Genomic DNA, 22,466 nt, shown 5'->3' on the forward strand with positions numbered 1-22,466 from the left:
CTCAGTGGAACAATATTAGCTAGAGAAAGGTACTAGAAGATGATTTCTTTGTAGTGCCTTGTGAAGTGACACTTTCTTCTCTGAATTCACTGAGAACTTGGGTTGACATGGCAAGGTTTTGGTAGCGGTGGGCTGCAGGGGTAACATCTGTGACAAGCTGTCCCATGTTATATAAGTGCCAGTTTCAGCTGGCTCCAAAGGAACTTGCCACTGAACTTGTCTCTGGGAGAGCATATTTAAGAAGGGGGGGGGGGGGGGGGGGGAGAAGGGGGAGAAAAGAAAAAAAACAAAAAAAAACACTTCTGCACAACAGCAGCTGAGAGAGTGAGGAGTACATTCCACACTGCAGACACCACGGTCAGTGCAGAAGGAATACAGGAGGTGCTCCACGTACGCAGCAGAAATTCCCCTGTGGCCTGTGGTGAGGACTCTGGTGGAGCAGGCTGTCCCCCTGCAGACCATGGGTCCCACATGGTGCAGATCTCCACGCTGCAGTGCGTGGAAGAGCCCCTGGTGGAGCAGGTGGATGTGCCCTGGAGGAGGCTGCAGCCCATGGAGAGCCCCCACAGGAGCAGGCCCTTGGCCAGAGCTGCAGCCTGTGGAGAGGAGCCCACACAGGAGCAGGGGGTCTGTGCAGACTGCCACCTGTGGGGGACCCATGTTAGAGCAATTTACTCCTGACCGATGGCCCCTGTGGTATGGACCTGTGTTGGAGCAGTTCTTGAAGATCTGCTGCCTGTGGGAAGCCCACGCAGGATCAGTTTGGAAAGGACAGCATCCTGTGGGAGGGTCCCCACATGGAGCAGGGGCAGACAGTGACCGTGAAGGAGAGGAAGAGATGAAGCATTAGGGACTGACTGAAGACCCCATTACCCTGTGCCACTTGGGGAGGGAGGTGTAGAAGAAGGTGGTTGGGTGGAAGGTGTTTTTAGTTTGTTTTCTTTGTTTCTCACTTCTCTAGCTTGTTAGTAGTACGCAATAAATTTCATTAATCTTCCTGTGCAGAGTCCGCTTTGCCCATGATGATATTTGTTGAATGACCTTCCAGTACTTATCTCAACCCTTGAGCCTTTTTTGTTCTGTTTTTTCCCCTTTTATGGGGGAAATGGCACAAGGGTTTCGAACCTTTTCTGAGCTGACACCTTCAGACAGGCTGAAGCAGTCCAGTATGTTCTGGATGCAGGATCAAAATGTTTGTCTGTTGAGTTAAGTAATATGATAAGAATTCATATGAATATCTATGAACTGCTTCAAAAGCAAATGGTTAAAGAACTCTCGGGAAAATATTACAGGCAGTTTTAAGACATAAGTAGTCTGGGTTTTTCTATACTTAAATGGAGTTATGCTGAGTGACAAGTTCTCGATACATTCAGAAAACTATAGCTTTTAAACCATAGCTCAAAATAGAGACGATGAATATTCTCAGTTTTGTCAAAACCAAAGTATGAATATGCAAAAAAAAAAAAAAAAAAAAAAAAAAAAAAAAAAAAAGAGAAAACAAAGATCTCAAATGCAAAACAACAACAACAAAATCTTTTGCAACTCTTTGTCTTTTGTGTACACCATAGGATTTCCACTTAATACCTTTCTTCTTTTTCTGATTCCACACTAGTCAATGTGGAGAATTCTAGGTAGGACTGTTTGTTAACCTGTCCTGACACTCTAATTTCTGCTCCCATTTTGAAACTAAATACATAGTTTCAAATGGTATTTTTTTTCATGAAGTAAAACTAATACACCAAAACACCCTGAGAAAAAAAAAATAAAATAAAATAAAAAAAAAATATATATATATCCTGTTGTTATTCTTGTCCATGCGTCTATACAGGAACATCCTGAGTAACTTAGTTTGGTCTATTCAAGCAATGAAAGAATGGTCCCAGCTACAGACAGAGTGAGGAAGTACTTAACTTGAATTTAGAAACACTTGAGGCACATTAACAATATTCTTTTACTGCTAAGTGGAAGTGTTACATGCCAACTGGCATAGCAGAAGTAATATAACATACTCTCCAGTGTTAACCATTATTAGTTTAGACGGCCATTCTGAAAGCTTTAAATCTATTCACCCTTCCACGTCCAGAAATTACAATTGAATTCCCTCTGCTCAAAACAAGATGCTTTGTAAATAACAGCTTTTAATATTTTTCTTCTGCTTATTGTGTTCATGACATAAATTGTCTCTGGGGAGATGTTACAGTAGACTTCCAGTACTTAAAGGGGGCCTACAGAAAACTCTATCAGGGAGTGTAGGAATAGGACAAGAGGTAACAGTTTTAAACTAAAAGAGTACCCTCTATTTAGATAAATCATTAGGAAGAAATTCCCTGCTATGAGTGGTGAGGCACTGGAACAGGTTGCCTAGAGAAGTTGTAGATGGCCTGTCTTTAGAGGTGTTGGATGGAGCCCTGGGCAACCTTTATATTGGAAGGTGTCGCTGCCCAGGGAGATTGGATCCTTAAGTTCCCTTCCAACCCAAGCCATTCAATGATTCTATGATTCCATGAATTCTTTTTCATGTTTGGTGACAATCTGCATACTGAAGTTGCTATTGACTGGTGTCAATAACTTGTTCAATGTAATTCAAATTATTAAAATGCATGCTAAAAATTGTGAAAAGCTATATTTAAGTACTAGTTCCTCATAAGCACTTCTGTTGCCCTTGATCTGCTTCCACTGTGTATTCTGATTGCAATGCAAACAGTCTGCAGAATCATCTGAGAAAACTGCAATCTACTGAGATGAATTTTATTTGTAAACACCCAGGCTTGACAACAGTGCTCATCACATTAAAAAGCACGTTAAGCTCCGCTAAATTACGTCTGGCACCCAAAATAGCTTATTTTAAGATGGTTATTTCTGGACTTCACTATTGCCTCTAATGTGATTTTCTATACATAATCAATTGTATAATTTCTGAGGACAGTATTGGTAATTTTTTTAGTCAAATTAATGGAGAAAATTATCTGTGTGTCCCAAGATTTTTCTTGTTGAATCACAAATATGTTGGGGTTTTACTGATGTCACTGGATCAAATTCATCACTAAAACAAAATGACTGATCAAATATGTATTTCCCATTTGTGAAGCTTGCTTTAAAGCGCTCCATATTTTATTTATTTATTTATTTTTTGTATGATTGGTTCTGCATTTAAACAAGGAGATATAAGAACTAAGGACCTGCTACAGCAGCATACAGCACTAACTTATAATATCCTAAAATAGAGCACTATATAAAAGATGGTTCTTGAATGTATGGAAATTTCCACCATCAAATGACATCGTATTTAGTTGTTTGACTAATGAGGTAAATACATAGTTGCAATCTGCAGGGGAAGTGTTGTCATCGGGCCTTTCAAAACAGTGCCTTATACAGTAATGTTCAACAGTGATGGCTTCCTGGCTCAGAGTGGCATTTCTTCATTTCACATATTCATTTTCCCTATTTTTCTGGTTGTTGATTTATTTTCCTATTGCCTGCTTTGCACTGCTTTCATCTGAATTGTTTAAAATCACATAACATAAAAGTTATAAAATGTTATGCATAATGATGATGGTTTCATTTTGGCTTTTGCATTTTGTTCAGTTCACTGTGAATGGTGTAGTTACTTCTAATTCCTTTTGTACAGTTAAACATTTAACTAATAATAATAATAAAAATGTTGGGTTAGTTTTGTCATCATGTTCTGCTCTGTGGAAGGGCAGCTGTACAGTTTTGGTAAAATTAACATCCAAATATGTGACTGGGCATTAAAATGCCACAATTTCTCAAATGCAGCTAGAGATTCTCCTCTTTATGATCACAGAGGGAATCTAGTGCTGGCAGCTTGTCACTGTTGATACCCAAAAAGTGGTCTCAGCAACATTTGCTGTTGGTGTCATACACTCCTGTGTGATGACAGTTAACACTTTCAAAAAATTAAGAAGAGTAAAATGTAACTTGTTCATTAAATCACACACTGCTTCTGCTGAGGAGCTCCTCCAGTTGATCTGAGATATTCAAATATTCCAGAAGAATTCTATGAAATGCCTAGAATTTACTAAAAATGCATCATGGCCATGGTATACTATCAAAACAAACAGGAGAAAACTCCTAAATAGACTGTAGAGTATTCCTGCTTCTGCTCAAGAAAAATATAATTCAGAAAGAAAACAAATATCTATTAACAAGACATCGCAACTCAGTAGAATGTATGGCGTGATGGCCATTCACTGTACTGGTTCTTTGAGATTTTTTCATAGATCAGACCAAGTCATTTTCTCTACAAAAACATTCCAGGAGAGCCTTGAAACACATGAATAACCTACAGAGTCTGTGGCTTTCATGACTGAACCCTTAATGCAATACTGTTTCATTTCCAGAGGATTCAGTTTGCATCTTGTCCAATTAAATATGCATGTGGTTTGGGATTCATTCAGTTTTCGGATATTTTTCTCAATCCCTTTCCTTCTCTTTTCCTCCAAAAAGGCATATAAACAATTTGCAGAGGTCCCAGCAGTGAGGAAATGATTGATAATTTATGTATGCCTTTAAACCGTTTTAACTTTCAAATTATAGTGCCATTCTTTTCTTACATTTTATCTCTCCCACCCTCACTTAAAAAAAAAAAAAAAAGTAATTTGGGAATTGTTTAATTATTTTTCTTCTTTTTGTATATATTTTCACTACATGCATTCCTACTGGAGATTAGTAAATTACTCTTTTATGTAAAAAATTAACATTTTAATAACTTCAAAATACCTTAAGGGCATTATCCCCTTGAAATGTGTGTAGGACTTTGAGTATACCCTAATGAGTTAGTCTTGCTTATCAAGGTGAAAATACACCCTATAGAGTTGCATCTAATTTTCTTTTCCCTTCTTTGTCCTTTTCCTGAGCTAATTGCTCAGTAATGAGATGTTAATGAGGACATGACAGAATATATATATATTATATATGTGTATATATAAAGAGCTTAATATTTAAATTATTTTTTTTTCAATACAAGAAAAGAAAAATAGAAAAGGGCAAGATACAGTTCACATACAGCAATACTTCATACAATACTCTCTGTGATTTTAGAACTCTTCATGTCAAGTTCACCATAGGAAGACAATGATTTCTGCAGTCCAGAATAAATTAGAGTTACCCCAGTATTGGCTGTGTTGCCTTTAAGCATGAACACTTGACTTCCATTTTGTTAATGTGAATCTTTAACCTGGGAAATGTCGAACTGATTCTCTCTTTCCCTGATGTTACCCCTGCAAGGTTTTCCCAGTTCACTTCTAACCTTGCTGTCAGATCACTTTAATGGAATCTTATCAAGCAATTTTCATGCTCTCCTACCCAGAATGTGATCTTCCTTCAGTTTTCCTAAAATGAAGACAGTGAAATCCTCTGTGTTGTTTATCTGGCATCTGTCTCTTGAACTGACAGGCAATTAATACCAACTATTATTTTCACCATTGAAGCAGAAATTAAAAGAAATATAAAGTTTAGTGAGCAAAATATAGAAGCTACTAACTTTCTGATACTTTTTAATTTTAGATTTACTGGTTTCAGCTTCAAATCGGAAGCTAAAATTATATGTAGCTGTTGATACATAGGCTCAGTCTCTTTTGGATTTTGCTCTCTGTTATCTGAACTTTTCTTTTATAAGTTCAGATGAGAACCAATAAACCATTTGTGTATTCTCATGATTCCATCTTTGTGCATGTGATACTGTGACACATAGGTAGGATAGTAATAGTATATATAAACAGATATATTAATATACAGATTAATATACACCATGTCTGTTATGTCTGTTATGTCTGTTGTGCTTTCAGTAGTGTAGGGGGTCATTTTGACCCAGGTTGTACCAGTATAGAATTACTATATTCACTTCTTTTCATGATTTGTTAATAGGTCATTTAGCAAATACCTATTTAGCAAAGACTAGGAGAAGGCAAGAGTTTATAATGTAGAGCTAAACTACTTTTGGTTAACCTGGAGAGTCCCTTTTTCTTTTCACTCTTTCTCCCATGTATTTTTAAATGAACAACAAATCATTTTCATTATGCCTTCTCCTCTTAAAGGAAGGAATTTCATAACAGTTAAGGTGTTTTCTTTCTCCTTAGATATTTTTTCATTAAGATATCCCACCATCTCACATGAATTCAACCAATCATTTTTATTATTTACAGCTAAGCTTATTTGGCAGATTTTCTTCCGTACCCACAAGCTCGGAAGGATACCTTCTCTACTTTATTTTTCAGTGTTGTTTTTCTTTGCATCACTTTGCCTTTTATGTTAACATCACTGAGACTACTCCTTCGAAAAAGACGTCTAAGGATGCCATTTAAACTCTTCTGCTTATTCGTTGCTGCTTTTGCTATATTCCATAGAGTGATCTTATACCTAGATCAAATAAAGGGTATTCTGTTTCTTTGGTTTGCCACTGACTTGCTGAGTTGCCTGATATTACCTGATTAATCTTGTATTGTGTTATCCAGCACTAAAAACTATATGCAACTATATGTGCATATTTTTCATAAATGCAATAGAAGTCTGGGGAAAAATAGCCTGAAAAAGACTTCAGAAATTCAGATTTAGACAAGTGATTTCATTTTTCCCTATTCAAGAATCCTTAGAGGACAACAATTTACAGAGCACACACAGCTGACACTTTCATTTACACTTTATTTTATTTCAAATTTTTATTTATTTATTTATTTATTTTTCAAGATACCTCATATTTGAGACTCAAAATAGAAGTATTCAATTCTTAAAACAAGTTTTCCACACTTTTTTTGAGTGTTGGAAGTAATTGAAGAAAATAAAACAGTTTTAGAAAAAAAAAAAAAAAAGGAACAAAAGAGACACAAGGTTTAGTGAATCCTAATAATAGGATTCACTTAGAACCCTAATAATACTGACATGAGGTACTGACAAGTAACACTGTTGAGCAGCACTGGAGCTATGTCTTGAGGATGCCTCACCATGCAGATTGGCTTAAGAAGCAGGCTGGAGAAGCCCATACAGGCTTTTAGACCATACTTTTTTTGCAATCAGCAATCTCTGAGAGATCACCTGAACCCCTTAGAACTTACTGTGTTTTGGCTCCCAGGCTCTCATACTGGCAGTTTTATTAAGACCATCAGCCTCTGGGTGTAGACCTCAAGCCACAATATTTTGGTAATTTGTCAATTACTAAACAATTTGTTCCAAAGCTGGTAACACCGTTGTTGAGAGGACATTTGTTGTCGACGGAAGGAAGACACAGACGCTCAATACGAGTGATCAGTGAACTTCGATTTATTGGATAGCTCAGTCATCTTTTATCTAATTCAATATAATTAGCTCATACATATTGCAAAAGTTAAGCTCATGATTGGTTAGTGCATTTCTCTATTTTATCAGCTAGTTTCTCACTCCCATCGACCGAAATAACACAGCCGGTACTTTCCAAAACCTCCAACGGATATTGTGTCCTTGTGCCTGATTAGCTCCCAGACGTTACGTACTTTCTCAGACTCATATGAGCTGTGTTCGATACTTTTTTTAGCTCGTGACCTCCTAGTTGGTCAACATTCACATGACCTACTTCACTTAACCATTCCTCCACACACCGTAGCTAACAGCTTCTGAACACAGTGGCTTTAGGGTAGGTCCATCATTTAGACTGACCTAGAATAAATCAGTTATGTGAACTTTCCCCAGCTTTTGATGAGCAAAGCTTTCATTATTTGTTTTGGAAGTAGTCTGGTTGATCTGTCCCAGATCTGCCAAACTTGGCAGTAATAAATTGCTCTGAAGCAGTCTGATAGGACTGGTGGATTTGCCATTGATTTGGCAAAATGTAGTCAAATCTGAGATGAGTCAAACAAAGCATTCAGCCTCAGTTAAAGATTTTTTAATGAAAATATTGTCCTGGGAAATATCTTACCATCTGTACTCAAGTTAATAAAGCCAGTTCTCACTGATTTCATAAATATGAATTACATGCATGTTTCCATTAACATTTTACCCTAATCACAAAGTTTTTGTAACTCATAAGTCAGGGTTTTTTCAATACACGTAGTAATTCAGTTTTTGATCAGCAGCTTTCAGCAGTCCTTGTGTTTTGTTTCCTTTCTCATATATGTTTATCTTCCCCAAACAGATAACAGACCATGCAGCTGTTTAGAATACTGTCAAAACTTTTTTTGTTTTTATTTTATTTTTTATCCATATTTGCTTTTCCCTTGCTGTGCCTGAAGTGCATAGCCACCATAAAACTCACAGATTATAAGACAACCAGAAAGAGTCCAGTTGCCATTCTCATTGTTTGTTTGTATGACTCTCTCCAAAGTTTCCTGGGGATCCCAGGTCCATAAGGGCACATGAAGCCCACATATTGCTCCTTCTCCTCTCCTTTCTTGTGTATGTTCATACATCAAAACAAATGGTCAGAATTAAAGTTCAAAACAGATTGAAATAGCAAGGTGGACATTGATGTAATAATCTGAATTTAAGGAAAATATTAAATAATGTAAAATTTTTATCACTAGAAAAGAGATGTTAGCTTAAAATTGTGATCATAAAAGCTTTTTTTTTTTTTTTTTTTTTTTTTTTTTTTTTTTTGTGCCAACCTTCCTCCTTTGCATATGGTCAAAACTAAGCTTTAATTGAATATCTTGATCACTTATCTTGTCCACACCCCATTAGGATTCATAAAGTCATTGTTTCCCAGTTCATTTTTAATAAAGGTCTCTACTTAGATACACTTTGAAATTTCCCTTTTCACCATAGTAGAAACATAGAAGAGCCCAGGTTGGAAAGGACCTCGAAAGATAATCAGGTCCAATATTTTATGTAAAAAGGGAACCTAGATAAGATTATCTAGCACCCTGTCCTATCACATCTTTAAAATCTTCAGTGATGAAGATTCTACCATGTCCCTGGGGAGGTTATGTCAATGATTGATTGCTCTTACTGTAAAAGAAAAATATTTATTGTATGCAGATGTAATGTCTCTTGGTGCATCTTGTACCAATTGCCTGTTACTTTCTCCATGTAATTCCTTGTGAAAAGAGAACCTCTATACTCTTTGTAATCACTCTTTACGTATTGTAGTGTTGTGATGAGGTCTCCCCTGAGCCTTCTTTTCTTCAGGGTGAAAAGACCAAATTCCTTTTGTATTAGATTGTTCATATGAAACACAAGAAAGCTGGATTTATTTATTGATTTATTGTTAAAGGAAATAAATCTCACATCTATTTCCTAGATAAAAGCCATCACACCTCTCATCTCCAAATAATTCTAGTGGAATAAACTTACTAGGCAAAGCTGAAAATCAAAGGCAATGCTTCCCCTTAATTGTGTGATAGGAATTAAAATCAAGAAGTCTTGTATTTTCATCCTAGCCCATGAAGGTCATACTTATACTAGTAAACTAAAAATGACCAGGGCATGGAATTCAATGCATGATGACTGTTTAGTCATTTACACACTCCTTGGCAGTTTTGTTTCATAACAGCTAACACCTTACCAGACTGTGAAAAGCTTGGAGAAAAGCAAAGAGAAAGGTTCTGAAGAACAAGGAGTGTTCCTCCCATGCAGAATGGATGAGGTGTCCTGTCTGAGGAATGGATGACAGTTAAGTCATAGCAATATCAGTCCTAGTCTATTCTGCTTACTTGCATGTGCGCCAAATGAAAGGCAATGAATGAAAATCTGAACTAATCTTTGGAAAATATAACTTTCAGGCTTTCTCGCAGCTTTCTTGAACGCTCTTGTTACAAGATTAAAATCTAACAGACTACTCCATCTGGCTGGGTGATACTTGTTGCTCTATGTAGAGCGGAAGCATTTTCAATACTTATCTGATATGTTCATCCTGGCATCTAGAGCAAGGGAGATAGACCCATGCAGGTGCCTACAGGGGCATGACACGTGAGAGTCATAAATAGTATCTTCTCAAGGCAGAGAAGAACAAATTAAATGCAGTTTACATGGATCCCTCCTCAACATGCATATTTTTGTCTATCCTATTTTAAGACGCTTTACTTTTTAAATGAATCATATAAGCAGCTTAATCTTATGATTCCATCAGTAAGTCCAGTGCTTAAAAACTAGGTACTGGGACAGTTTAGCTCCTAAATTAATGTTGAATCCAAGCCAATGAGACTTAGTGTTTCTAAATCCCCACTGAATAATAGTGGGGTAGGAGAAGGAGAAAATTGAGTTTTAGCCAGTCTGTCTAAGAATAAATCATAACCCTGAGGATATATTCTTATAATGCCTCTGATGGGAATTCATTGTGACTTTGATGAGGAAGGGAAAGACAGAGAAGTAGAAAGCATCAAAGTATTTGAGAAACCTCCAAGTAAGCAAATAGAATTGGAATTATTCAGTGTGATTATGCACATCCCAAAGCTGTCTAAACATAGACCATAAACATAGACTAGTCTTAAGGTGCACATTACAGCCCAGTGGGAAGAAAACTAAGCTTCAATAATCATACTGCACATATAAAATTTGCATTTAAATAGCATTAATGACTTATGTGTCAAAGTCATAAAAATAATAATAAAAAAAACTAAAAACTCCTTGGGCAAAAACAATGTTACTATATATATATTATGTGTATATACACATATACTATATATATACACACATATATAGTAACTATATATATGTATATATGTAACTGTATATATGTATATAATTATATATAGTAATTATATACTATATATACACACACATATATATAACGTATATATAGTACATAGTTACTATATATAATATATGGTATATGAGATATATATATAATATGATATATATAATATATATCATATATGTAATATAATATATAATATATAATATATTGTATATCAATAATATTATATATTATATATATTATATTATATATATTATGATATCATATATTGCATATAGTTACTGTATATACTGTATTTATAGTAACATGTATATATAATATAATCTATATATAATCTATATATATACATATATATTATATATATTTATAATTATATATATAATATATATATTGTATATAAATGCTTGATGAGGTAAAAGTTGTAATTGCAAATACACAATTTCTATCAGAAAAATATTAAATTCACCTTGAATTCAGTTGAATTCACTTCCATACATTTGGAAATACTCATACTGATGTGAGCTGAATGTTCCAGTTACACTGTAATCTTGTTTCAAAGGAACAAGATTTAGAATCTGATGCATTAAACACACCACACATTATCTATACTCATTTCCCAGTGAGTTTCCTTGAGCAAGTCTGAATTTTGTATGAAAGAGACCCTCCCTTCTGCAGGAAAGGAGACATTTTTTATTCTTGGGATTGTATCAGTCAAGCACTAAAACATTCTGATCATCTGTTACCATGGAACAGTAATCCATAAACCCTCAGCCAGAACTTCTGTTCATCCCCATCACAGTCATCTCATCTGGCCCATGTTATTGCCTCACTAGAGTATTTCAGTCCTTTATACTATATCTTGTAGAAAATTCTCTTAATGTTCTGTATTTTTTAAGGTGATAATAAAATACAAATGTAATAAAATTACTGGTTTATTTTACTAATAATTTTATTTTGAGGCAGAATAGATCACCTGAAAATGTGAAATATTTTCCTTCGTGTTCAGTCCATACAGTATGGAAAATATAGTGAAATAAGTGCAAATGAAATAAAGCACCCAAGGAATATTTATACAAAATTTGCTTCAAAGAAGAAAAAGTAAGTGGTTAGGCATTTATGTAATGTTCTGTTTCAGTATTTACTGAATTAAATATGCCATCTTTCCCTTCAATTTATATTGTACAGGATATTCAAAATGATAAAATATAAAATGTGACATTTGATGAATAAATACATCGAAGGGAATATTTAAAATGCTGAAGTGATGTTACTCTTTTATTTTTTTATTTTCCCATGGAACATTTACATCAAAATATACAAGAAGAATCACCTAGTTCTTTCAGAAAAAAAAAAAAGTAATAATAAAAAATTCAGTGTTGGATTTGTGCCATCATGCACTGTATTGCCAAAACAGCATTCAGTTTCAATTTTCTAAAAGCTTGAGGTTTGTGTGTTCATAGCAGTGAGCTGTTAGCACCTTTTCCCCCATTTGTCTCCTCCCATGTGTCAGGGAATGTATGGTTAAATACATGTTTGAAAAAAAATATTAAATAAATTGCAGTGGTTTCATATACTGCTTCTATGGACCACAGGCTGAGAAACACTATAGTAGAGTATTTTGAAATATTTTGTTACATTCTTAACCAACAGAACAAAAACAAATGTTGAGAACATATAATAAATAGATTTTTCTCTTGGATCTGAAAACTGTGTTTGATTTCTAAGTGTATTCAGAGGAATCTGTCTGAAAAGATAATTTTTACCTTACCAACTACGTCAATAGCCTGAGGAGAGACGTCTTATATATTAGATCTATATTAATACCCATATATATATAAATGAGCGAACATTGACCTAACTTAGAAGATTTATACCTACAAAAGATGTCCAGAACACAGAATTTTCATTAATTGCAGCAAGTTGCATTTATCTCTGCAAGGATCGACAAATGAACAGCATAGATGCTCTTTGGCAACACAAAGAATAAGTGGCTTGTATGATCTCTCCAGTACAGATCAAACTGGGAAGGAAAAGGTGGGAAACATAATGAATCTAGACCATGTATGTGTTAGATTTTTATATGCTTGTCTGTACATCAATTCATACAAGAAACTATATCTCAGAGGAAGAGAGAACCAACAGCTTCCAGGGATGTAACTCTAGGATTCTGTAGTCATCACGCTGCACTTATTCTGTATATCTGTAGAATCGGCTGCAAGGCAAAAAGGGAAAAGATAACTGCTAGCTGTGAGGAAGTTTACAATTCTACTGAGCACTAGCTACACAAAAAATATCCATTATGGTCTATCTATCTGTGTATAAGATATGAATCTGGGACAAGAAATTAATGCTCCAGTAATGTATAAGTACTTGGGTTGTTACATGCATGGTACATGGTAAGTCCCATGGTACATTTCTGAAGGTACAGTCTTTTAGTCATAAAGACAAAGATAATTACAGCTTTTCTGTAAAGGCAGAGAAATACTGTAAAGGAGTAAAACTTGTAAAATTTCTGCATTCAGAAATGAATGCAAACAGAAATAATGCAAACAATTGCTTTCTGTGATCAAATTTGGCAGTTCAATGACAAGTCAGAGGTCATAATCAGAGGTCATGATGTTGGAGATTAAGACTAATGAAATAGATATTTTATAAATGGGGGAGAGAAAGCCATACCTCAAAAACTCCAGGGGCTAACCATAGATCTTCCTCAGACAAGATAGGTATTGCTGAATTGATTCATCTGTTCTTAATGTAGCCAAGAAAGGGAAGAAAACCAAACCAAACCAAACAAATTAAAAAGAAGACACAGAAGAATAACCCCCACCAAAAAAAAAAAAAAAAAAATGAAATCACTTTTGCCTTAAATCTCCAAATCATTTAAGAAGCCCAAGTCATTTTGGATACAGTATATGTATGGCTTATTAAACAAACTACTCATTTCTGTCTCAGTGCACATATCATAATGTTTGAAGTATTAGAAATGCTGTGCATTAGATTAAAATTATATGCTGCATCTGAAGCATTAAACTTTGACAGGACTGTGCTGGCTAAGTTAACAAGAAAGCACTCCACAGAGAAGATACTAAAACAGTCTATTAGCTGTGCAAGCAATTATCCTGATATGCATTTGTGGTGTTTTAAAACTGCAGAAAATTTCATTTTACTCATACAGCTCTGAAATACAGCTGATTAAAAGACTTAGCTGTAAGTATGAAATTGTATGCTGTCATTCTAACCCTTTGTAACCAGGCTCTGAGAGAACAACTGAAATTCAATACTCTAGTCGAACGTATTAGTAAAGCCTAGATAAGTTTTGGCATAAAATTGATTAAAGTATTCTAATAACATTTATGCTACATAAAAAAGCAATGCAGCCAAGATGTCTGTTAGAGGGGATTTGAAAAGTCTAAGTTCATTAAAAAAAAATCAAAATATAATGTTTTGAGTCATTTCATTGATGGTTCAAAAATCTTTAAAAAAAGAAGCTGAAGCTTTAAAATACTGAACTATATTATCACTGCTTGTCACGGTTATTCTAACCATGTTGTTTTCTTAGCTAAGTTGTACTGCTTTTTTTTTTGGTGCTACTCTTCTCTGCCAGAAAAGAGACTTCAAAGAATCTGAAAATGGCTTATTTTGTTAAAATCCTCTCCTGCTGGGCTATCGTTTGCATAAGGATACATGGCAGCTGCTTCTTGGCTCTCTTTGACTTGTTTAGAAATTCACACTTCTAATGTAATTTTTCTGTGAACGTTGGGAGTGATTACCTGTATTTTCCACAATTAGCTTCCCAAGCAGGTGCTGTAGTGACCTTTATAGCAGGTGTTCACTGTTTTTTGGTGTTGTTGGCGGAGTGTTGTTTTGTTTTGTTTTGTTTTGTTTTTCCCTAGTTTTGAGACTGGTATTATTATGAATATATGAGCATTGCACAGTCCATTCCATGCCTATCCACATACTTCCCCATCCACAGGGGCTCTGCTAGGTTAGCTTTACAGTTTATACTGCATGAATTAATTCAGCTGTCTTCACGTTCTTCCCTTTAGATCTAATCAGAAACACTATATTAATAAATGATCCCTCTGTTTAGGGACATTCAACTGCTGAGACACCCTATGAAGCAATAATGGGTGGTGATCGTGTCTTGCTTTCATCTGTATGGCTTTATTTCCATTTTTAAAAACTGTTAGCTCTATTTCTAAAAAAAGTGCTGATAGCTAAAAATGATGTTCTGCATATGTAAGGATTCATAAATGTGTATATTCCCCTTTTTGTGAGATCCCAAGCTTGTTACTTAACAGGAAAAAAGATGGCAACATTCAGTAAATACCTGAAAACTCACATCATTCAGTCAAGGATAAACTGTTACTTAGAAAAAAGGTATTATCAATGTGTTATAATAACTAATAATTACCTTAATTAATCAATTTTAAAAATAGTTACAATAAAGGATATTTCTTGACTATTCACCCCTTCACAATTACTCACACAAGGCAAAACAATAAAGGAAGAGTTCCCTCCTGAAGGCCAAAATACTTCTAGTTTTCCTCAAATCCATGCATTTCTTGCTTGCTACATCTATAGAAACCCTCCACTGGATCTTGCAATGAAAATTTTGTTCAGAGCTCATTAAAAGCCCTCTTTGATTGTTTCCATAGGGCCCTCTCGTGGGTTCTAATGAATATTTCTTTGCCATGAGCATAACAATCACCACAAATAAACCAAAAGCTCCAAATGACACAGTGCACACAGTTCTGCTGTTTAGCTTTTCAGCTCACTCTTGGAAAAAATAGAACGCTCTGTTCATAGCCATGCATTTAGCACCTAGTTGTGACATTAAAAAGAGTCCTGTGATTGTTTTGTTCCAGAAATAATAGTTTGAGCTACATGAAAGAAATTAATATTAGCTGAGAGGTAAATTATCTGCCATTTTTTAAGGATATGAAACAACAGTGAACAAAAAATGCTGTTTTTTCATGCTTATTTCATTTTTCACTTTGTGGAGTAAGCAACCATGTCTGCTGCCATTGGAAACTCAACATTTGCTTGCAATTACCCAACGGTTAGCAACAGTTATGGTAGATGAAATTACATGAAGTTTTCTTTGCTAGTAATTAAACAGCATAATCTTTTTTTTGTTTTTGTTTTTTTTTTTTCTTTTTTTTTGGTTGTTTTATAAATGTATACCAATTATGATAAGATAAGCAGAGGTTGCTCTATGATACAGTAAAAGGTAAAGCAAATACTCTACAACATAGTAGAGCAATACAGGGTTGAGATGCTGAAGTGATGAGTGAAATATCACAAAATTCTTAGTTATAGACAAAGGACTCTTTTTTTTTCTTTTTTTTTCTTTTTTTTTTTTTTTCCTGCCAAATCCCAGAATTATTTTTGCTGATTCAATAAGGATTAATCCAGCTAAAGTGAAAATTGAGTTATGGGACAACATCAAGTTTCAACTGTAAGGATGCCTTCACAGTTTGAAACACACAGTAACAGGGAGTTATCATACAATAAGGAGGTGAGCAGAATGACTGCCAACAGGAAAAAGGAAAATATTAGATATAAAATTCTGGTCACATTAGTAAGTTTCTTTTTCATTTTCATATTGACATATCAATACATGCTTGTATACAATTTTATTTGTTAACATAACCATATTAGTATTTACAGAAAAACCTTCCTTTGCAATATCTCCTGCAGTATATACTTTTTGTTTATATTACTAGTGGAATGCACTATACTCCAGCTGAGTATAATAAGGTGAAACAAATAACTAGTTATTGCATAAAGCTGTGTTAAAATAATGACATTTCCATATTGTGTATTATTCTTCACCTTCAAATTTTAATACATAAATTGTACCATGATCTGTTAAATAACAGATCTTCCTTTCTTTCCCCATTTTTTTTTCTGCTTTATTGCAAAAGAAACTGTCAGAAAAATAAAAAAATAAAAAAACGCTCATGGTATGTTGCGTTATGCATTATGCATTATTACCTACATTATTACCTAAGCGTACTAAATTAAATACTGAATTAAATAGCTTTTTTTTTTTTTTTTTAATTAGATAACAGTGTTATCTTAGTTCATGATAATCAGGAAATATCCAAGTTCTTTAGCTGACTCATTTGACATATCATTATATTGCTTTTCCTTTAGGAATTTTTATGTCCTGTCTTGCACTTTCCAAAGCTTTTACCATGGAAAGGAAATACACCCTTTTCTTTCTGTCAAAAAGGAAAGAAAAATAAAAAAAAAAAATAGTTTTAATTTAAATATTCTGAAACAAAACAAAACAGAACAAAACCACTTTTGTATAAGATAAACATTATACATAAGGTAAATATATATATAAGGTAAATATTTTTTTTTGCCCTGAAATGTCATGTGAAAGTTATTTTACATAGATAGAATTTTTAAAAAGGAGTCATTGAAAAAAATAAAATTTAAAAAGATTTAGAAGTTATTTTTCTAATTCTCCAGTAAATTGGTCTTTTTAAAAAGAAAAAAGTTAAACAATTAGTATAAAAATAAAAATCCAATGTTTTTTTTTTTTTTTTTTTTTTTTTACCTACTTGAATTAAATACATGAATAATTTTTATCACTTCATCATATTTTTTGTTGTTTTACTATTTTTTGGAAACAAACAAAAAACCACATAGCATTATTATTATTATTATTATTATTATTATTAACAAATTCAGCCTTTTATTCATTGCCACTTCTTTTATTCCATGTGACAGTTTTATCTTAGCAAATTATAGAACTCAACACATTTTTCTAGAACTTGTAGAACTTGCAGTAGATAAGACAGAATTATGATTTAGTTATGACTATTAGGTATTAGTATAGATTCAAGATGGCTAGAGGAATTAAGATAGGGAATGAGGCCTAAGAGAAGGATAGGGGAGATAAATACTTGTATTGTGAGTGCTAATTACTTACTGTAGAGATTGCAGGATGGAAGCAGGACTAGATGTTTTTTGTTGATGAGAATGGTTGTTAAGTATATAAACTGGTGTGGCTAGAGGAACTTAGAGTAAAAAATATGGGAGAATTAGTTGAGTTCAGGTTAGAGGATGGATTTAGGTATTAGGATTAGGACTAAAAAAGTAACAATGTAAAAAGGTGTATTTGATGGTATGGAAGAAAAGTTGCAGAGAATAATGTACTTACATACTTCCTGGGCAAGAGTTATAGAGATTTCGTAGGAATAATGAAGTTGATTGAGGTGGCAATGGACAAAGATATTGAAAATAGAAACAAAAAGTGAATATTTGATCCCATTGATCAAGGAGGTTGGAAGTATGATTTGAAGGTGAGGGAATGGGCAAACAAAACATGTCTTGTAATTTCATTAGGGAGATTCAAAACTATTCCTAATTTTTAGTAGGGAATTATGAAGAAGAATCTGCTCATCCATTAGAAGATTCTTGAGTTTCATGATTCCTATCAACAATAGAAACAGGATGGCAAAACGCTTAAATGCTGTTTATGTAGTAGATAAGAAAACATCACTGCTCACTTGGCTGCAGACATAACAAGACAGGGGTATTTATGAACTTATGAAAAGAAGCGGAAAAGGGCAAGGGAAAAGAAAATGGAAAAGTAAAGGGAAAGAGGAGGAGAGCATATATATGAAACATTTAGAGCAGCTACTTCCCATTAACTCTGTGACTGTAATTGTGACCCCTTAGTAGTGTGAGAAATCTAAATGATACTAAATAAGTAAGATAATGTATCAGGAAAATATGGTACATTATTTTAAAATACACACTACACATCTGCTTACTTGGTCTAATCATTTAATTGAAATTCAGGTTTACTTCTTCTTCTGACTCTGACTCTTTTTTTGCTTCTTCTTGACTCTTCTTCTGACTCTTAAAAAAAAATGATTTTATTTTGATTCCTAGCTTTAACACTCCCAGACTGACTATTTGTGAAAACACTGAGACAGAACAGCTCACTCAGGCAATTTCCATAATTATATTTTCCTATTTCCAATGGAATGTTAACTTCAAACAAGGGCAGATTGATAAGTATGGCAAGATATATAGTGAAGTGGAATCACACACTGAAGATATCATACAGATGGAAAATTTTCAGCATGCATCTCAACTATGCATCTAGCTTTGGCTGCAGCCTTACCACAGCTTTTTCATAGCTAAAGAATGAACAGACACCATAAATAATTTTTATAAAAATAAAATCAAGAACAAAGTAAACCCAAAGAGTTTCAATTTGTGTGAAAAACAGGAATAGTTAACAAAGAATTTCCAATCATATCTTCAAAACTGGGCTGATTTATGTCTTAAATGGTCTTTTATGTCTCAAATACCCATATATTGATCATGTCCATGAGTAGTAGAGGTAAATTATTGTCATCTTCATATTTTTTATTTATTTTTAATGAATCCTCCAAAATATTCTTCTTCATTTTGGTTCCTTCTTTTTCACCACTACTTGCTTTTTTTTCATGATTTTTTTTTCTCCTGTATATTTATCTTGTTCAAAATGATTTTCATTTTATTGCTTTCCCGATTTAGCACTGCAGATATTTTTACCTGTCATCTTTGGTTGACAATAAGAGGTCAATTTCCTTTGTGAAACCTGGGCCTTTTTACTGATTCTTCAAAAACTGTAGTTCATTTTTTTGCTTTCATAATGTGGTGCTGAGCCATTTCTTTTCCCAATTTTCAGTTAAATGTATCTGGCGAGATCGTTAATTGTTCCTGTCTTGCTCTCAGTCAAGCTAAATGATGCCATTAATAACTTCTCTGCACTCCCTCCAGTCACTGAATTGCTGTAGATATTTTCTATGAGGTTCATCAATTTCTTGGCAATACCAAATGGATATAAAACTTGTTTTATTCCAATTCATTAGACATTATCACCAGTTTGATGCCTTTCAAATTTCTGTAGTAGGATTGTTGTTTTTTCCCTTTCTCATTCAATATACTTCCTGTTAAAAGTATATACCTGCTAATTCCAGTGTGCATCTGACCTTTACTTCTGCCAGCTCTGCTTTATTCCTTCCTGACTGTGGCAAGCTCAATGAAGAAGTTTTTGGGATATGCAACCTTTGTAGTTCTTGTGTTCATTGCTGTCTTCTTCAGGTTGATATTACCATTGCTTTCACAGATTTACTGAATACCCATTCATTGTAAATACCATTCCACAGTTTTACCTTGGCTCTGGTGTGGGTTTCTCACATACTTGTACACATTATCATTCATAGACAATGTTTCTTTTTAAAAGGAAAACCATAGTCAAAAGAAGATTTTATTTTTTCCCCCATGTTATTTACTTTCCTCTATTTTTCTCCGCAATTCTTCCTCAGGACCTACATAATTACTATTTTATGAAGCTTGTGTAATTTTGGGATATTTGTACATCACTCCGTATCATTATTCATTAATTCTTATTTACACACATTTGTCTTTCAACTCAAACATTCTATTTGGTTCATCTTATCTTGGATAAAATTTCTCTTCAAGTACTCATCTGCTTCTTCACTTTATTTGTTTTCTTACTAATTATTTTCTTACTCCCTACATGATGTGTTTTATATTGGGTTACCTATTCTGTTCGTAACTTCATACTGTTACTACTCAATTGCCTTGCACTCCAAACCTTCTATAAAGATTCCAAAATTAATGTAAAACTGAAACAGAAAAACAAAGCTATGTTTCTCCATCACTACATCAGAGATGTAATGATTTTGAGTTACCTTTTTCATTATCTTTAAGCATCTGACCTTTTCTATTTGTGTTTATTCAATATATTAATATCTACTACTTTTGTTGTTGTCATCTGTAAACATAATTCTTTTAATGCAAGTGCAAAATTAGGATCTAGTCTGGTAGCAGGTATAATTTCTTGACATTATACATTGACATTTATGGAAAACATACAGTGCTCCTTTGCAGATCAGATTCTCTCCAGGTCAATTACTTGGTGACATTCTTCACTAAAATAAGATTATTTTGTCTCCTAGTTTTCCCTTTCTTTCCTGTCATTTCCTTTGAAGTATCCAAATGTATCTACTGCTCTATGCCAGAAAGTTTCCAGTTTCTTTCCTTCTTTTCTTTATTTCTTCCTTCAACTTTATCTCTTCATCTCTTTTTCTTTTTCTTTTTCTCTTTTAATTGAGAAATTTTCAATTTTACATGTTTTTTTTTTTCTTCATAATTTCTATACATTCTATCCTCTTTCTAAATTGTAAATATGATTTTTGCCTAATTTAACAGGAACCAGAATGACATATTTCTCATAACAGTGAAATTCATTTAGGACAAAAAAAAAAATAAAATAAAAAATCCTAAAGGGACCACATTTGTAATTTATGGAAAAACATGGATAACATTAAGAAGAACAGTTACTAATATTGGAAAATATCAAAATATCAATATCTGTAACAAATAGTTGCATATATTGGAACAGCAATTAGATAAAAAAACACAGAATCTAAATAAAACTTGACTGTAATGTTTAAGATAAAATTAAAGTTTAAAAAATTCAAATAATTCAATATTTTCTTGTACTATGGAAACTATGGATTAAGTGATAATCACCTTTTGTAATTTTACTCCATTTAGGTAAAGCTGTATTTATGAATCACTACCTTACAGATTTCACAGCTCTGTGAGGCTGTCATTCACAACTATCTTCAAAGTCCAGTTTATATTTTCAAGCTGATCCTTTTTCCTGTCAGTTCTTTCAGAATTTTGCTTTGGAAGATTCTTCATATTGCTTAAGATCTTCCCTTTGTAACAGAATCCACAGATTTTTATTTATTTATTTTTTTCTTGAATTCTACAAAAATAATGTTAACAGTCACTCTCTGGGAGTGGTAGCTGACTGCTTTAGGAAAAAAAAATAATAAAAAAATAAAATATATATAGCTTATAAAGCAAACAGTGAACTTTTGGAATCTGTTACCACAGAGAGCTTTGAGGACACTAATATCAGAAGGCTGAAAAACGGTTTACACAAATTTGTGGACAGCAGTTCTGTAATCAAATAATTAAGGAATTTATAGTTGAATAAACAAGGATATACCTTCTAAACACCTTCACCCAGTGTCTGGGAACTCTTGAAGGCTATGAGGGACAATGGATAATTGTCAGACTCATGTACTATCCCTAAATAGCATGTTCTACTGCATATCAAGACAGGGAAGTGGGTTAAATGGCCCATTATCTACTGAATTTCTCATTTCTTTTGTTTAACTATTCTTTAGATTTTTATCATTATGTTTTCCTACTGAATACAACTTGACCGAGTCCCTTACTCATGTTGTTGTTGTTGTTATTATTATTATTATTATTATTATTGTTCTTCTTGTTATTGTTGTTATGGTTATTTTGTTTCTCTAGGCTTATTTATGGCTTATCTCTAGGATAAGCCATAAATTGAACAAAAAAAAAAAAAAAAAAAAAAGAAAAAAAAAAAAAGGTAGTGGTAAGTTAGAAAACATAATGCCTTTAAAAACTCAAAATCACCCAATAACCAATAGACTTCAATGTCCTGCCATAAATGCTAGCACATTCTGGACAATAGTCACCTCACATAAAGCAAGTTGACAGCAGAATAATTATGTAAATTCATGTAAAATCAAGCTACAAGGTGTGTGTTCAAGATCAAACAATCCAGACAAAGCTTGGCAAATCCTGAGAACTGCTATGTTTTTGTTTGTTTGTTTGTTTGTTAGTTGTTTTAAAGACTGGGGCTTGTTACTAGCACTTGGCAACATTACATTGCCTTGACCATATCATATACTTACCTCCAATTATTCATTCAGTTATTTCCTGTTGTAAGGATCTCTATAACACCTTGCCA

The sequence above is a fragment of the Aythya ferina genome, assembly GCF_964211825.1.
Source record: "Aythya ferina genome assembly, chromosome: 3".
In the NCBI taxonomy this organism is placed as follows: domain Eukaryota; kingdom Metazoa; phylum Chordata; class Aves; order Anseriformes; family Anatidae; genus Aythya; species Aythya ferina.